The 18,477-nt window shown below is 36.7% G+C and overlaps 1 long non-coding RNA gene across 1 annotated transcript in view; it reads right to left on the bottom strand.

Moving 5' to 3' along the window:
• The window catches only part of LOC125617920, a 9,337-nt gene extending 769 nt beyond the window's left edge, over positions 1-8,568 (bottom strand). The window contains exons 1-2 of the long non-coding RNA XR_007349061.1: positions 8,320-8,568; positions 3,196-3,204 (exon numbers count right to left, since the gene is read on the bottom strand). This is a non-coding gene — a long non-coding RNA (uncharacterized LOC125617920). The remainder of the gene's footprint in view (positions 1-3,195; positions 3,205-8,319) is intronic.
• Positions 8,569-18,477: the final 9,909 nt, after the last annotated feature.

The following is an 18,477-nucleotide window of genomic DNA, read 5'->3' as shown; positions in this document are numbered from 1 at the left end:
ACAGCTTTTTTTTTTTTTTTTTTTGGCCTGGTTCTTCTCTGTGGCAGAATTATACACAGGATACCTCTGTTTAGCCATCTTGGCTACCATAGGCTGAGATTTTGTTTTATACCATATGTATAGCTACATAACACAAAGATCCAAATTTCTGCAGCCTACAGGAGCTATCCTTCCATTAGCAAAGAAGGACAAAGTCATGTGGCTATCGCTTTTATTATATTTCCATCCCTATGTATTTACGAGTGTGGAAGTCTAACATTTGCCACAAATGTTTTCTTTTGTTTGCCATAGACAGAATCTTACTCTGGACTGTTAGCCAAATGTAATTCTATGGTCCTACCATTGTCTTGAAATTTTATTCTGTCATCTATCCCAAGTGTTGAAACAGATTAGAGAGAGTTTTCTCCCTTATTCCCCCAAATAATATCTTAGGCTATATATTTAATGACACAGAAAGAAATCACAAAGCAGAAAACATCATTTTTGACTAGATACTACACATCCCTGTACCTATAATCCTCAGATCATGCTCCCCCAAGCCAAGCTAAACATGTATTTCCCACTTTTATAAGCATCAAAGTGGACTTTTATGATTGGAGAGTGGCTCTTCTTTAAGTAGCAATTCAAGGACCCAGACTCTTCTACCTTGAGAATGTTTCATCTTCAAAATATGGCTTCCAAGGAGACTGTTCATCTGCATCAAGCCGAGGAACATGAGGGGATATAAAGGATCAGCTTTAGGAGTAATTTACAGATTAGGCCCCAAAGATTACTTTATTTCACCTTCCATTAGCTAGAACTCAGTGATATGACCATATCTACCTGTAATGGAATCTGGGAAATGTCCAGGAAGATGAGAAAATAGATATGGTAAGCAATTACCTGGTTTCAAAGGGAAAACCAAGTCAATATTATCTCAACGGCAGCCAGACCAGGCAACACAATAATTTACAGAGGTAACTTTTTCTCAAGACAACCTTTTCCATGATTATATTCATTATCCATTCCAGAATAGAAGTTTCCCTTTACACTTGATAATCTAAAAGCCCACAGAATATCAATTTGAAAAACTCCTGTCCCCAAAAGTCTGAATTTGGCTCTTGTCTTAGGAGTAACAGAAAAATGCTGTTTTTCAGGAATATTGATAACTAGTCTCAGACAATTCTATCACAATTATATCTACATGCATGGATAACTTTAACTTTGTACTGTTTATAATTAGGGGATAATGAATTTTTAATGAATGAAAGAAACTTCTCATTACCTTTATAAGCAATTCTTTTAGCACTCCATGCTTAGTTTTCTGAAGGTGGCATGCAGGAATGAAGCTGAGACTAGGGTCATAATACTCTTTGACTAGAGAGTAACCTCAAGGCATTTATGTGCACCTAGAATTTAAAGTTAGTGCAGTCATTTATAACAAGAAAATCACCACAGAAGTGATATGTACATTGAAACTTAGATAAGTAAATTCAATTTGCTACAACAAACACATTCTAACAAATACAATTTCCTATAACAACATATAGAGAATAAATATAATATTCAGTTACAAATACATAAAGCATTTTTGCAGTAATTGTAGCCTCAAGGTTAAGGGTTATGTTCTATAAAAATGAACAATAAAACATTATACTTAAAGAGCATAGTGTTTCAGGGGAGGTTCTGGTCATTCTTGACAAACACACTGCCTGTAAACTCAATCTCATTTTCAAGATACAGATTACATTTAGATGTGCCTTTATCAGGATATTCACTAATCCAGTGCTTTGCATTCTCAAAGGTACTTGCCTTATCTCTCATCTTCTAAAGTTTTCTCACTGACTACAATTATGTCTTGTGGTCAGTGGTTTCAATACAGATGGGCTTTGTATTTGTTTAATAGAAAATTAGAGGTCTATCGTTTTCTATTTTAATACTGTCTTTTAGAAAATATCACTTAGAAATAGCCACTCTAATTATTGATCAACATACCAGAAATTTATTGGAGAGTTTGTTAGGCTATTCATTCCCTTTATCTATTCTTATATTTACTCTTTAAGTGTATTATCTCTGCTGTGGTGTGTGTGTGTGTGTGTGTGTGTGTGTGTGTGTATTAATCAACTATCAGGATACTTCATTGCAAAAAACAAATTGACTTTGGATAACTTAAGCAGAAAAAATTCTATGGGAAGATGTTGTCTGGTACATAGAAATTCTAGAAAGTCTATCTATTTTTTAATTGGTTCTTTTTAGTTATACATGACAATACAGTCCATTTTGATATGATTATACATGCAAGAAATATAGCCTATTCTAATCAGGGTCATGTGCATATACACAATGGTGGGATTAATTATGATATATTCATGTATGTACATAGGAAATTTATGTCAGATCCTTTCCACTGTCTTTCCTATTCCTATCCCACCTCCGTTTCCTTCATTTCCTTTTGTCTAATCCACTGAACTCCTATTCTTCCTCCCCCACCCACTTATTGTTGTTAGCATCCACATAGCAGAGAGAACATTCACCCTTTGTTTTTTGGGACTGGCTTACTTCACTTAGCATGGATAGCCATTTGTACAAAGATGCAAAAATCAAGGGGGCAAGCTCCTAGGACAATAGCCAATATTACAACTGTAAGAAGAGTTTGGTCAGGGCACCAGAGTCACTACTGCTGGTTGCCATTTCATTTATTTCTTCTCTGGCAGCACTGAATATTAATCATCACCTTCAATGTACCCAGAATGAATTTTGTCTCTGTTTGACTTAATTCAGATTGTCTATCAAGCCAGAGTTCAGACGGAGCCAGTGTCTGGGTTTTTGACTTCTGAACCCAGGGAGGTAAGTCCCTACTTTATACAAGATTCACATAGTAATGTATTCTCCAAACCTAATACTCTTATTATTCAAATATGAATTAACCAAAAGCAAAGTAGGCAAAAGTCCATTGTAAGGAGTTATAATGAGTGTGACTCCATTTTCTGATATCTGACTACTAACACAATTTTTAAAAATTGATTTTATTTTTTAAATGCATGCCAGTGAAATGTATTACAAGTCTTATTACACATATAGAGGACAATTTTTCATATCTCTGTATATAAAGTATGTCCACACCAATTCATGTCTTTATACATGTACTTTGGATAATAATATCCATCACATTCCACCATCCTTGCTAACCCCCTGCTCCCTCCCTTCCCCTCCCACCCCTCTTCCCTATCTAGAGTTCATCTATTCCTCCCATGCTTCCCCCTCTCTACTTACTATGAATCAGTCTTCTTATGTCAAAGAAAACATTCAGCATTTGTTTTTTGGGGATTGGCTAACTTCACTTAGCATAATTTTCTCCAACTTCATTCATTTACCTGCAATGACATGATTTTATTCTCTTTTATTGCTGAGTAATATTCCATTCTGTATATATGCCACATTTTTTTTATCCATTCATCTACTGAAGGGCAGCTAGGTTGGTTCCACAGTTTAGCTATTGTGAATTGTACTGCTATAAACATTGATGTGGCTGTATCCCTGTAGTATGCTGATTTTAAATCTTTGGGTATAGACTGAGGAGAGGAATAGCTGGATCAAATGGTGGTTTCATTCCCAGTTTTCCAAGAAATCTCCATACTACTTTCCATATTGGCTGCACCAATTTGCAGTCCCACCAGCAATGTATGAGTGTACCTTTCCCCCCACATCCTCGCCAATACTTATGGTTGTTTATCTTCATAATATCTGCCATTCTGACTGAAGTGAGATGAAATCTTAAAGTAGTTTTGATTTGTATTTCTCTAATTGCTGGAAATGATGAATATTTTTTCATAAGTGAAATAACCCAGTCCCCCCGAAACAAAGGGTGACTGTTCTCTCTGCTATGTGGATGCTAACAACAATAAGTGGGGGGAGAGGAGAATAGGAGTTCAGTGGATTAGACAAAAGGAAATGAAGGAAACGGAGGTGGGATAGGAATAGGAAAGACAGTGGAAAGAATCTGACATAAATTTCCTATGTACAAACATGAATAAATCATTTTTTCATTTTGACTGATTGTATATCATCTTCTGGGAAGTATCTGTTCAGGTACTTGTCCAATTTGTCCAATTTATTTATTGGGTTATTTGTTTTTTGTTGTTGTTGTTGTTGTTGTTGTTGTTTTTTGGTGCTTAGCTTTTTGAATTATTTCTATACCCTAGAGATTAGTGCTCTATCTGATATGTGAGGGGTAAAAATTTGCTCCCACTCTGTAGGCTCTCAATTCACCTTACAGATTGTATTTTGACTGAGAAGAAACTTTTTAGTTTGAATCCATCCCATTTATTAATTCTTGGTTTTAATTCTTGCACTATAGGAGTCTTATTAAGGAAGTTGGGGCCTAATCCCGCATGATGAAGATTAGGATCTACTTTTTCTTCTATTAGACACAGAGTCTCAGGTTTAATTCCTAGGTCCTTGATCCACTTTGAGTTTTGTGCATGGTGAGAGATAGGGGTTTAATTTCATTTTGTTGCACATGGATTTCCAGTTTTCCCAGCACCATTTGTTGAAGAGGCTAGCTTTTCTCCAATGCATGTTTTTGGCACCTTTGTCTAATATGAGATAATTGTAGTTTTGTGGGTTAGTCTCTGTGTCCTCTATTCTGTACCATTGGTCTACCAGTCTGTTTTGGTGCTAATATCATGCTGTTTTGTTACTATTGCTCTTTAGTATAGTTTAAGGTCTGATATAGTGATGCCACCTGCTTCACTCTTCCTGCTAAAGATTGCTTTAGCTATTCTGGGTCTCTTATTTTTCCAGATGAATTTCATGATTGCTTTTTCTATTCTCTGAGGAATGCCATTGGGATTTTGACCAGAATTGCATTAAATCTGAGCAGTGCTTTTGGTAGTATGGTCATTTTGATAATATTAATTCTGCCTATCCAAGAGCAAGGTAGATCTTTCCATCCTCTAAGTTCTTCTTTGATTTCTTTCTTTAGGGTTCTACAGTTTTCATTATATAGATCTTTCACATCTTTTACTAAGTTGATTCCCAAGTTTTTTTTTTTTGAGGCTATTGTAAATGGGGTAGTTTTCCTTATTTCCCTCTCAGAGGATTTATCACTGATATACAGAAATGTCTTTGATTAATGGGTGTTGATTTTATATCCTGATAATTTGCTGAATTTATTTATAGTTCTAGAAGTTTTCTAGTGGATCTTTTTGGGTCTCCCTGGTATAGACTCATATGTCAGCAAATAGTTATAATTCAAGGTTGTTTTTTTTCCTATGTGTATCCCTTTAATTTCTTTTGTCTGTCTAATTGCTCTGGCCAGCGTTTTAAGAACTATGTTAAATTGAAAAGGGCATCCCTGTCTTGTTCCAGTTTTTAGAGGGAATGCCTTCAATATTTCTCTATTTAGAATAATGTTGGCTTGAGGCTAAGCATAGATAGCCTTTACGATGTAGAGATATGTTCCTTTTATCCCTAATTTTTCTAGTGTTTTGAACACGAAGGGGTGCTGTATTTTCTCAAATGCTTTTTCTGTATCTATTGAAATAATCATATGATTCTTATCTTTGAGACTATTGATGTGATGAATTACATTTATTGATTTACATATGTTGAATCAACATTGCATCCCTGGGATGAATCCCACTTGATCATGGTGCACAATCTTTTTGATATGTTTTTTATTCGATTTGCCAGAATTTTTTGAGAATGTTTGCATTTATGTTCATTAGAGATATTGGTCTAAAGTTTTCTTTCTTTGATGTGTCTTTGCCTGGCTTTTGAATCAGGGTCGTATTGACCTCATAGAATGAGTTTGGAAGTGCTCCCTGTTTTTCTATTTCCTGAAATAAATTGAAGAGTATTGGTGTTAGTTCTTCTTTAAAGGTCTTGTAGAACTCAGCTGTGTATCCATCCAGTCCTGGGCTTTTCTTAGTTGGTAGGCTTCTGATGGTGTCTTCTATTTCATCACTTGATATTGGTCTGTTTAAATTGTGTATATCTTCCTGACTTAATCTGAGCAAATTTTATGACTTAAGAAATTTGTTGATGCCTTCAATATCTTCTATTTTATTGGAGTATAAGTTTTCAAAATAATTTCTAATTATCCTCTGTATTTCTGTAGTGTCTGTTGTGATATTACCTTTCACATCGTGTATGCTGGTTATTTGAGTTTTCTCTCTCCTTCTGTTTGTTAGTGTAGCTAAGGGTCTGTCAATTTTATTTATTTTTTCAAAGAACCTACTTTTTGTTTTGTCAGTTTTTTCAATTGTTCCTTTTGTTTCGATTTCATTGATTTCAGCTCTAATTTTAATTATTTGACATCAGCTCTAATTTTAATTATTTCTTGCCTTCTACTGCTTTTGCTGTTGATTTGTTCTTTTTCTAGGGCTGTGAGATGTAATGTGAGGTCATCCATTTGTTGACTTTTTCTTCTTTTAAGGAATGCACTCCATGCAATGAACTTTCCTCTTAGTACTGCTTTCATAGTGTCCCAGAGATTTCAACATGTTGTGTCTATGTTCTCATTTACCTCTAGGAATTTTTTAATCTCCTCCTTGATATCTTCTGCAACACATTGTTCATTCAGTAGAATATTGTTTAATCCCAAGGTGTTGGAGTAATTTTTATTTTTTATTTCGTAATTGATTTCCAATTTCATTCCATTATGATCTGATAAAATACATGGTAGTATCTCTACTTTTTGTATTTGCTAAGAGTTGCTTTGTGGCATATTATATGGTTTATTTTAGAGAAGGATCCATGTGCTGCTGAGAAGAAAGTATCCACTTGATGACGGTTGAAATATTCTATATATGTCAGTTAAGTCTAAGTTATTGCTTGTATTATTGAGTTCTGTAGTTTCTTTATTCAACTTTTGTTTGGAAGGTCTATCCAGTGGTGACAAAGGTGTGTTAAAGTCACTCAAGATCATTGTGTTGTGGTCAGTTTCACTCTTGAAGTTGAGAAGAATTTGTTTGATGAACATAGCTGCACCATTTTTGGGGGCATATATATTCATGATTGTTATGTCTTGTTGGTGTATGGTTCCCTTGAGCAGTATGTAATGTTCATCTTTATCCCTTTTGATTAACTTTGGCTTGACGTCTACTTTATTTGATACAAGGATGGAAACCCCTGCTTGCTTCCACAGTCCATGTGAGTGGTATAATTTTCCCCAACCTTTCACCTTCAGTCTGTGTGTGTCTTTTCCTATCAGATGAGTCTCCTGGAGGCAGCATATTGTTGGGCCTTTTTTCAATCCAATCTGCTAGCTTATGTCTTTTGACTGGTGAGTTTAAGCCATTTATATTCAGGGTTATTATTGAGACACGGTTTGTATTCCTAGCTATATTTATTTATTTTTCTTATTAAATTTGACTTGATTTCCTTCTTTGGTTAGTTTTTCCTTTAGTGTACTACCTCCTCTGCTGATTTTCATTGTTGTTTTTCATTTCCTCTTCATGGAATATTTTGCCAAGAATATTTTGTAGTGCTGGTTTTCTAACTATAAATTCTTTTAACTTTTGTTTATAATAGAAGGTTTTTATTTCATCTTCAAATCTAAAGCTTAATTTTGCTGGATACAAGATTCGTGGTTGGCACCCACTTTCTTCCCGAGCTTGATATATGTTGTTCCAGGATCTTCTAGCTTTCAGGGTCTGTGTTGAAAAATCTGCCATTATCCTAATTGGCTTTCCCCTATATATAATCTGTTCCTTTCTCTCGTGGCTTTTAAAATTCTTTCCTTATTCTGTATGTTGGGCATTTTTATTATAATGTGTCTTGGTGTGGATTTGTTGTGATTTTGTACATTCGGTGTCCTGAAGGCTTCTTGAATTTGGATTTACAATTCATTCTTCATGTTTGGAAAGTTTTCTGATATTATTTCATTGAATAGATTGTTCATTCCTTTGGTTTGGACCTATTTGCCTTCCTCTATACCAAAAACTCTTAAATTTGGTCTTTTTATGCTATCCCATATTTCTTGAATGTTCTGCTCATGGTTTCTTACCATTATCACTGTGTGGTCTGTGTTCTTTTTAAGATTATATATTTTGTCTTCATTGTCTGACGTCCTACCAAGTAGTCTACTCTGTGTCATGCTTTCATTTGAGCTTTTAATTTGGTTTATTGTTTCTTTTATTTCAAGGTTGTTGTTTTTTTCTCTGTAACCTGGGCAGTGCAGCATAAAGGCTCTCCACCTGCAGGATTTTATTTTTCTTTGAGGTGTTGGGGATGGACTCGGAGTGTGCACGTTAGGCACACGCTAACACAAGCTGCCCCCCAGGCCCACCACAGAACTTGTCAATGAAGTAGCACGACCCTCAGCGGGGTTAAAACCAAGGTGTGTCCCCACACACAAGACTGGACCAGAGAGGAGAGGTTCCTTCCTCACAGCTGTCCACACAGTGGCAGGTGCAATGTTTGAATCCTCTAGGGCCCAGTGCCCAGTCCCAAAGCTGTTGTCCCCTTGCTGAGTGAGTGCCATGAGTAGAGGACAAATGGCTCAGAGGGCCCTTCGTGGTGGACCCTGTTAGCATTCCGTGGGAGTCTCAGGACAGGCCTGGCTTCAGTCTGATTGCTGGACTGTTTCTGGACCCATGCAGCCACACATGCAGGTGTGTGTCTTGGACCGGGAACCACGGCACCTCCATGTGCATTCCTGATGGGACAGCGATGTGCAAATACCAAGAAGTGCCCGCTGCCTCTGCAGAGGTTGCTAACACTGACAGAGTCCAGCAGACAGGCCCCGCCACAGAGGCCTGGAAGGCTCCACAGGTGCAAGGTGCAAAGCTCACATGAAAGGAAATGGGGGCGGGCTTTGTTTTTTGTTTTTGTTTTTAGAACCTCTATCTCCCTGTTGTGGTGATCTTTTGCTTCCTGTATTTGTTTACCTAGTTCCTTGTCAAAGTGATCTTTCACTGCCTATATTTGCTCTCTTATATCTTCCCTGAGTTCACAGAACATTTTAACCATGTACATCCAGAACTCCTTCTCTGTCATTTCTTCTCTTGTGGCTGCCAATGACTCTAATGATGTGGTGTCTTGATATGTTTGGGGCACTTTCTTCCCTTGTCTTTTCATGTTGCTCATGTGTCCTCCTTACTAGCTCTGTGGGTGTGGGGTTTTTACCCTATAGGTTTGTAGTGGTCTTGTAGGGTTCCAAGATCCCTCCTTTATGGGGAAGGACAATGTTAACAGATCCCAATATCAACAATTTGTTGTTATTTACAGTTTAGTCTCAATATACAGAAATGTTGGATTCAATTATTATCTAAAACATAATCAGTAGTTTTGTAAAAAGGTTTATAGTTTCTGATGGTGGACAATAAACTGGGGGTGGGGCATAGGATGATATGCTGAGGAGGTAGGATGTGAGGATATACAGTTAATATATCTTAGGAAGTGTGAAAGAGAAATCTAATGAAGAGGGTTAGTAGCAAGAGAATAGACAGGAAGTAATTTAGGGTAGACAAGTATGTGGGAAGACAGTAGAGTACGTAAAACAAACACACGTATGTATTTAGAAAAATACAGGGTGTTAAAATAGTAAAATTTGGAGGGGGAAAGAAAAATGAAAGAAGAAAAAGGAAAAGAAAAGAAAAAAAGGCCATATACAACACCTCTATATTATATTATTCAGATGATTCAGTCCTCAAAATCCTATTTCATGAAAAATTATTGGTTTTACATATGTTGGGAATTTGAGGGCCAGAGGATAGAGGGGTAGAAGAGAAAAAAAAAGGAAAACTCGAAGGAAGAACCACGGTTGTTGCTAGTTTTTAGAGATCTGTATCTTTTCTGCTTCTCTTCTCATCCAATAGATGGGGTTGTCTGTTGTAAGCTGGTGTCTCTGCCCTCAGGATGGTGGAGGTAACCAGGGTGGGAAGACTGGTCCTGGTGCAGGGCGCCTGATTGCGGGGAGTGGCACCCACCAGTCCCTGAAAAAAGACTGCACCTCAGAGGTCTCCTTTTGAGACTGCTCATATGACTTGAGTGCCTGGTACTATTTCCATCTCTTGCCTGGAGATTTCCCACTTCCTGGTCTCTCTGTTAGGCTCCAAACTTTAGCCCTGTCTCTCTCTCCCCTAGTAGTTCCCAATTGAGGAAGCTCTCACACCAGGGCTCCTGTGGGCGGCTCCCTGGTCACACTGCACACCTGTGTTGGGCAACTACAGTGTTGGATTACCACTGCTGGGGAGGGGGGTAAGGCTAGAAATTTGGTACCTGGCCACAGGAGATCCGATCTGGAAGCTGCCCCCACCTAATATGGCGAAAAAGGTGAGCCAAGATGGCGGAGCTCTGCTTTCAGTGCTGGGTGTCTGGTGGGGTGGACGGAGCTGGGTGATGGCATTGTGCTATGGGTAGGTAGCAGCTGAGTGACCTGCATGGGAGTGGAGAGAAGTCTTGAAGATCTGCAGATGTGTTGATAGGTGATTCTTCTAAGGCACCCGCGAACCCTGCATTGGCTAGAACTTCGGACTTTGGGTTGTTGGGAGCCAGGAGTCCAGAGTCCTGCTCGAATGCTAAGGCCTGGAGCCCTGTGCAGGGTCACAGCGCTGATGATATCTGTGGCAAACAGCTGTATAGGGGTCCTCTAACACTCTCAGAGATGCAATATTCCAACTAGGTGAGAACTGGATCATGGAGCGACACCTAATGCTGCCTCCCTCTGGCCTGCCATCTTTAACCCCTGACTAATGACAGCTTTTAAGCCTCATCCCTCAATCTTGTGCCTCACATCTGGACAAGCATATGAGAAAAACTGGGGGCTCCTGCCTTTGATTCAAACCATGAAGCTCCTGTCAGGAAGGAATTCTCCTCCCAGCCCTACCTCCTAACTAAATACAAACACAGAAAGTCGCCTTTCCTTGCTCCTAGAAGCCATTTTATACCAGCTTGAAAAGAGTACCCTGTTCCTACACAGACTTCAACTGTGAAAATAACAAGCCTTTTCATATCCTGGTGGTGTTTTTTTTGTTTTTGTTTTTGTGTGTGTGTGTGTGTGTGTGTTATCATCCTTTGCAACATGTGAAACAAACATAAGTGAGGGTCCATCTGCCTCAATAGGTGACCACAACATGGATTCAAGAAAAGGTAAATAAAAAAGTGACCCTTTAAAATTCAGGTAAATTTTTCACAGAACTTATGTAATAAGCATTCTTAGTGCATTCAAAGCACACTTTACAATTCAGATTTCCTGTAAGTCCCTCTGTGTAATGGAAGCAGAGGACACACCTCTCCTCACTCTCCCTTCCTCTCTCTTCTTCCCTATTTTCTCCTCCTTCCCTGTCCTATCCCGGTAGATTGCAAGATTTCAAATAGAAGTTTTTGCTCCCGTTTAACTCCCTAGTGACCCATCCTAATTTACCCTCCAGTATCCTTTTCCCTTTCCATTCTTTTCTGTATCTCCTTTTGCTCCCTACCCCACCTCCACTAACTATATCCAGCCACCTTCCTAACTAGGAAGAAGAACACAAAGGACTGAATGTAGGATCAAACTACAGTTTGAGGTGGGGGGAGGGATCTCTGCCTTTCTTCAATTTCTCAGATGGCACATTAGGGCCAATATGCTACTGTGTTGGTATCATACATGCAAGGCTTCATTGTAATCTTATTAAGCTATGATATCTATTTTGATGCTTTAATATCCTTATATTTTATAAATATATAAATAATGAATTTCATTAAAATATGTTATCACCCAAAAAATAAACAACTAAATAAATTATAAAGATATTCCAAGCACTTGAGTACAGGAGCAGTTGAAGTGCCTGATTTTTGCCTGATAGATAGATGAGGGAGCTTTATTACTATTTGGAGCTATAGAAAAAATAGACATACTTCCCTAAATAAATAGGAATAAGCTCTTCCATGTGAACTGAATTTATTTACTGGAACAGGTGAAAAATGAAGGGATTTAAGTGAATATCTAACCTTTTCTTATCCCAATCCCTCTTCTAGGATTATTGGCCAATTTAGCATCCTTGACCAACTGAAGAGTCAACCTTTGCTGAAGCACATCAAAGTGAACGTTAGTTCTTCTTTGGAGAGATCTTATTTATAGGAAATCCCTCAGTCGATTGTTCCACCTTGAACCCCTAGTTCTATTCATTGAGGTCACCTAGAACAGTCTGGTACACCTTCCTTGTATTTAGTAGCCCTGATTTGATTTACCCAACTTATGCCCTGTCATTTAGCCAAATGACATTGAAAGCATCAAAAGAACATGTAGAAGACCAGTGATTCATTTCTTTTTTCCAAAGATGAGATGCCCATGTGTACTTTTTAGCTTTTATAATCATGATAAGGAAAAGTCTGCTATTCTAAACTGACCATGTAATATATGTTCCAGCTCCAACAGGCATGTTTAGTATATTATGCACCACTATAACGGGCAATGAAGGTCTGTTTACTTGCTTCTGCTATAATAATACAGGCTCCTTTCTTATTCTTTGCTGACAAAAGCAGGCTGAATGCGCTTTAGGTTCTAAAGCACCCTATTTATAGCCCCATTGCCAAGTATCTCTACTCATTACAATGCTGGATTTGCAGGTTATCATTCTGTGTCGAAAGGCAGGCAGAGATGTATGCAAGGGGCTTTCCTAGCTGAGGCAAGAAAGGGAAATCTTGAGACTGTCTGGTCCCTGACTACCTTCTGAGAATAGGTTGGAAAATATCCTAGAAGTTTAAACAAAAGCCTTTTTTTTGTTTTACTACATACCAAACAGAGCTGATATTGAATAGAACCACAGAGGCCAGGTAGGCTGTGTGTCCGTCCACTCAAAGGAATTTTCACAGGTCAAAGACTCGTAATTTTATCACAGACCCTGCCTTAACGTAAGAACTTGATCCTCACCACAGGTGCACTTCTAAATCAGGTTATTTTTAAAGAACAATTCATGATTTGTTATTTCCTTGAATTTATTTGATTTCTCTAGAGAGACATTATTCTGGAAGCTTATAGAAAAGTCATCTTGCAGGAACCTTTTATTTTGTACATTTTCCAGGGATTTGTTGAGAGACAGGGAGTGCTTGGGAGGAACGTCCTAAGAAATATTAAGTTGATGACTACTCTTGAAAACTAGGAAGGGGCAAAAAATAAGACAATTTATAAAGTATCATCTGGATGCATATTGGGAAAAACCTTGCCTGTTGAAGACGGTGGAGATGGAGAGCAGAATGGAAGGTGTGAGGAAGGAGAGGTGTTCTATATTAGAGCTGTACAGATTGATGACACAGTCCTGTCTTCAAACATTTGTCTTCACTTAATCCTTCACTAGAATTATTTCTTCCTAGATTACATCTATTAGAATGCTGTTTATACTTCAAGGCTTATAGTGATCAGGAACATAGGATATTTATGCACAAAACAGACATTCCCAACTGAGATTCAAATCTCAAGTTGGATATTTGATATGCCAAAATAATCCCTTCTGACCTCAACCTACATATCCCCAGTACATATCATGTTCTCTCTTAAGCTTCTTATCACACTCAGCTCTGTATTAGTTACAGTTTCCTTGTTACATACAAAGTTCTTTTAAGGCAAGTACCTCTGTATCTAACTCATCTTTGCCTCCTCAACCAAGCAAACATGTCCAGTATATGGGACCCACTCATTTGATGTTGACAGTCAAATTCATTAGCCTTTCGGATATCAAGATGTTTTTTTACAGCAGATTATCTGAACATTTAAATGTGATAATGTCCATCCTTGGACAGGCTTCAAAAAGTTAAATCCTTGCCCTAATTCACACAGTTATTAGGTGGAGGAGCCCACAATACACAACCTTATTGACCCTGGACATCCATTTCTCCTGGACAAAACTATCTTTTGAAGGTTAAACATCTCTATAGGGTTCTCCAAGTCTCATTCAACTCAAATTCAAATTTCATTCTTCCCTGGGGAATTGAATTCAACATGTTTCAGGTTATTGACTCACTTTCTAAATGACAAGATGTGTATTTTAATGATAAAATTATTGATCTGTTTTCATTTAGGAAATGTTATGCTATTATAATCCTAGAATCTAGAACTTTATGAGTCCTTCTGTGTTTTTTTTTAATGAAGAAATGAAGCCCAGAGAAATTTTGAAAATTATCCAGATTGTCAGGTGAGTGTCAGAGTTGAGATTACATCCCAGGCATTTGGATTTTCATTTTGTACATCTTTCCATTTCAGCAAAGTAGGTCCCCTTGGCTCTGCCATCCTCACTGCCTTCACTGAATGTCCTTCAGCAAGTTATATGATCTTTCTGTGACAGGTTCTAATTAGTGCTCCAAGAAGGTTGCAGTGGTCCACTTCCCAAGGATATTGTAGGACAATAATTAATAGCTATAAAACACTGTGCAATACACAGCACTATACAAACACCAACGTGATGACAAAACCAACTCTATTTCACAGTAATTAAATTGGTATTCAATAAGGGAGAAATCAGTAGAGCAATTCTTATGTGACTTTGCAGAAATGCCTATTTACTCTATCTTAAAAAAAAAAAACCACAGGCAAAAAAAGAGAATCAAACTATGTATGTGAATTTATCACAAGATGTTTTGTAGATGAATACTAATTTTCTTCTCTTGTTCTTTAAGATATATGTGCTTTTTCAATGAGAAATAAGAAATGCTCAGGTTTTTTATCAACGATAAGCATAAATCCTTTGTAAATAGGAACTATTATACATATTATGTAAAATATTTCTAATTAGCATAATAAACTCGGAAGTAATTTCAACTCTATTTTATAGATGAGAAAATCAAGGTTCAGAAGAATAAGTAACTTAAGACCAATTCAGCTAATAAGTGAGTTAATGTTTGAATCCATATTTATTTTATTATAAGGTTCTCCCCCTCCAATTTTTGTGGCAAACACATAATATTTGACCTTTAAACACTTTTTAATGTACAGTTATATAGTATTAAATATATATATATTTATATATTATATATATAGTTATGCAATCATCACTATTATTCCTATCCAGAACTCTTTTCATCTTGTAAAATTGAAATTCTATACCAGATAATGATTCCCTACTCCACTTTCCTTTCATACCCAAGAAAACTCCATTCTACTTTGTATGATTTGACTAAGTATCTTATCTAAATGGAATCATCCAGTGCTTGTCTTTTTGTTTCTGGATTATTTCAATTAGTATAATATTATCAAGATTTTTTCATATTGTAGCATATGTCATAATTTCATTCCTTTTTAAGGCTGAATAATTTCATGTACACACAAATAGTATGTTTTATCTGTTCATCCACTGGTGGACATTTATGTTGTATCTACATTTTTGCAGTGTGAATAGTGCTGCTATGAACAAATACCTCATCAAGATCTTGTTTGCATTTCTTTTGTGGTATATACACCAAAGTGGAATTTCTAGTCAGTATGGTAATTCTGTTTTGAATTTGGTGGGAAGAGGGGAGTAACAGCATTATTGTTTTCTGAGAAAGGGCACCATTTCATTCTCTTGCCAAGAGCACACGAGAATTCCAATTTCCTCATGTCTTCTCAAGCACTTATTTTCTGTTATGTTGGCAGTAGTCATCTTAGTGGGTACAAAATGGTAACTTATTGGAGTTTTGATTTGTATTTACCTAATAAATAGTAATGTTGAGAGTCTTTTACCATACTTGATGTCCTTTGGGTATAAACTTAGGAGTGGAATGACTGGGTCAGATGGTGGTTCCATTCCAAGTTTTTTGAGGAATTTTTATATTGCTTTCCATAGAGGTTGCACCAATTTGTTGTTTCACCAGCAATGTATGATTGTACCTTTTTCCCCACATCCTCGCCAGCATTTATTGTTGCTTGTATTCTTGATGATTGCCATTCTGGCTGGAGTGAGATGGAATCTCAGTGTAATTTTGATTTCTCTAATTGCTAGAGATGTTGAACATTTTTTTCATATATTTGTTGATCAATTGTATTTCTTCTGTGAAGTATCTGTTCAGTTTCTTAGCCCATTTATTGATTGGGTTTTTTTTGTGGGATTTTGTTTGTTTGTTTGTTTTGGTATTAAGGGTTTTTTTTTTAGTTCTTTATATATACTGGAGATTAATGCTCTATCTGAGGTGCATGTGTAAAGATTGTAAAGATTTTATTCCATTCTGTAAGCTTTCTCTTCATGTTATTTATTGTTTTCTTTTCTGTTAAGAAAGTTTTTAGTTTTATTCCATCCCATTTATTTATTCTTGATTTTACTTCTTGTGCTTTAAGAGTCTTGTTAAGGAGGTCAGTTCCTAAGCTGACAGGGTGACAAGAATATGAGACGTGTTTCCATTTGTTTATATCTTCTTTTATTTCTTTTAGCAACATTTTTGTAGTTTTTATTGTATGTCTTCATTGTACTCTTTAATTAGTAAATGTTTTATTCCTTTTGATTTTATTATAAATAGAATTATTTTCCTAATTTCTTTTCTAGATTGTTCATTATTACTGTATAGAAATGCAAGTGAGTTTTGTGTGTTAGTTTTGTATCTTACAACTTTGCTAAATTCATTTGTTCGTTGAAAGAGTTCTTAATTTTTTTGATGGAAGCTTTAGGGTTCTTTATATATACAGTTATATTATGTGGGAACAGAGATCATCTTATTTCTTTTCTTCCAATATAGATGCCTTTTATTTATTTTTCCTGCCTAATTGCTCTGGCTAGAACATCTTATACTGGATAGGAATGGCACAAACAGGTATCATTAACTTGTTCCTTACCTTAGAGGAAAAAGTGGAATTTCACAGATTTATAAACTTTCCAGTTTTCTTCAGTTTTTGATTTCTAACTTTATTCTATTGTGGTCATAAAAGATACTTTGTATGAAATCTATCCTATCATGTAAGCTGAGGTTTAATTTGTGGCCTAACATACTGTCTGTCCTGGAAAATGTCCAATGTGCACTTTATGAATGTACATGCTATATTATTGGGTAGAGTGTTCTGTATGTTTGTTAGATCTAGTTGGTTCACAATCTGGAAATCAGAATGGAGATTCCTCAGAAAACTAGGAATGAAACCACCATTTGATCTAGCTATCCCACTCCTCAGTGTATATCCAAAGTATTTAAAATCAGCATTCTGTAGTGACACAGCCACATCAATGTTTTTAGCAGCTCAATTCACAATAGATTGGCTATGGAATCAACCTAGGTGCCCATGGTCAACAGATTATTGGAGTAAGAAAATGTTGCATATATACTCAATGGAGTATGACTCAAACATAAAGAAGAATGACTTCATGAGATTAGCAAGTAAATGGATGGATCTATAGACTATAAAAAAAAAATAAGTGAAATAAGCCAGTCCCCAAATGCCAAATCTCTAATGTTTTCTCTGATATGTAGAAGCTAACCCACAATAAGAAGAGATTAGGCAAAGAATATATATTCAGTAGATTAGACAAAGGGGAAAGAAGGGAAGGAGGATAAGAAAAGGAAAGATAGTAGAATGAATCAGAAATAAATTTTCTATGTACATATATGAATACACAATAATGAATCCCACCATCATATCCATCCATAAGGATGGGGTCCTAAGTCGATCATGGTGGTGCACACCTGTTATCCCAGTGTCTTGGGAGGCTGAGGCAGGAGGATTAAGAGTTCAAAGCCAGCCTCAGCAAAAGCAAGGTGCTAAGCATCTCAGTGGGACCCTGTCTCTAAATAAAATACAAAATAAGGCTGGGAGGTGGCTCAGTGGTTGAGTACCCCTGAGTTCAACCCCTTGTACCTCCCCCAAGAAAATAATGAGGACCTAATTAGAATAAGATATATTCCATGCTGTATCAAAATGAATTTTACTGTCATGTATAATGAAAAAGAATCAATAACACTTAAAGAAAAACCCAAATAGATCAAGTTAGTTTATTATGTTGTTTCTATTTCAAAATTACTCACTATTTTCTGTCTGGGTTTCTATTCATTATTGAGAGGGGAGTATTACATTTTCCACATATTATTGTAGCTCTATGTCTCCATTCAACTGTTTTGCTTTATATATTTTCATGGTCTCAAAGGGTGTGTGTGTGTGTGTGTGTGTGTGTGTTCTCTTGCTGTATTAAACTTTTTCTTTTATTAATGTGTAATGTCCTTGTTTTCATGTGATTTTTTAAAATTTCAAATTTTTTTATTGGTTGTTCAAAACATTAAAAAGCTCATGAAATATCATCTTTCATACATTTGATTCAAGTGGGTTATGAACTCCCATTTTTACCCCAAATACAAATTGCAGAATCACATCGGTTACACATCCACATTTTTACATAATGCCATATTAGTGACTGTTGTATTCTGCTGCCTTTCCTATCCCCTACTATCCCCCCTCCCCTCCCCTCCCATCTTCCCTCTCTACCTCATTTGTTGTTGTTCAATTCTCTCCCTTGTTCCCCCCCGATTTCCCCTCACAACCTCTCATATGTAATTTTGTGTAACAATGAGGGTCTCCTTCCATTTCCATACAATTTCCCTTCTCTCTCCCTTTCCCTCCCACCACTC

This window comes from Marmota marmota, unplaced genomic scaffold (genome assembly GCF_001458135.2).
Source record: "Marmota marmota marmota unplaced genomic scaffold, marMar, whole genome shotgun sequence".
Lineage (NCBI taxonomy): Eukaryota > Metazoa > Chordata > Mammalia > Rodentia > Sciuridae > Marmota > Marmota marmota.
The sequence above is the reverse complement of the archived record's forward strand: the minus strand, read 5'-3'. Positions and strand labels throughout refer to the sequence as shown.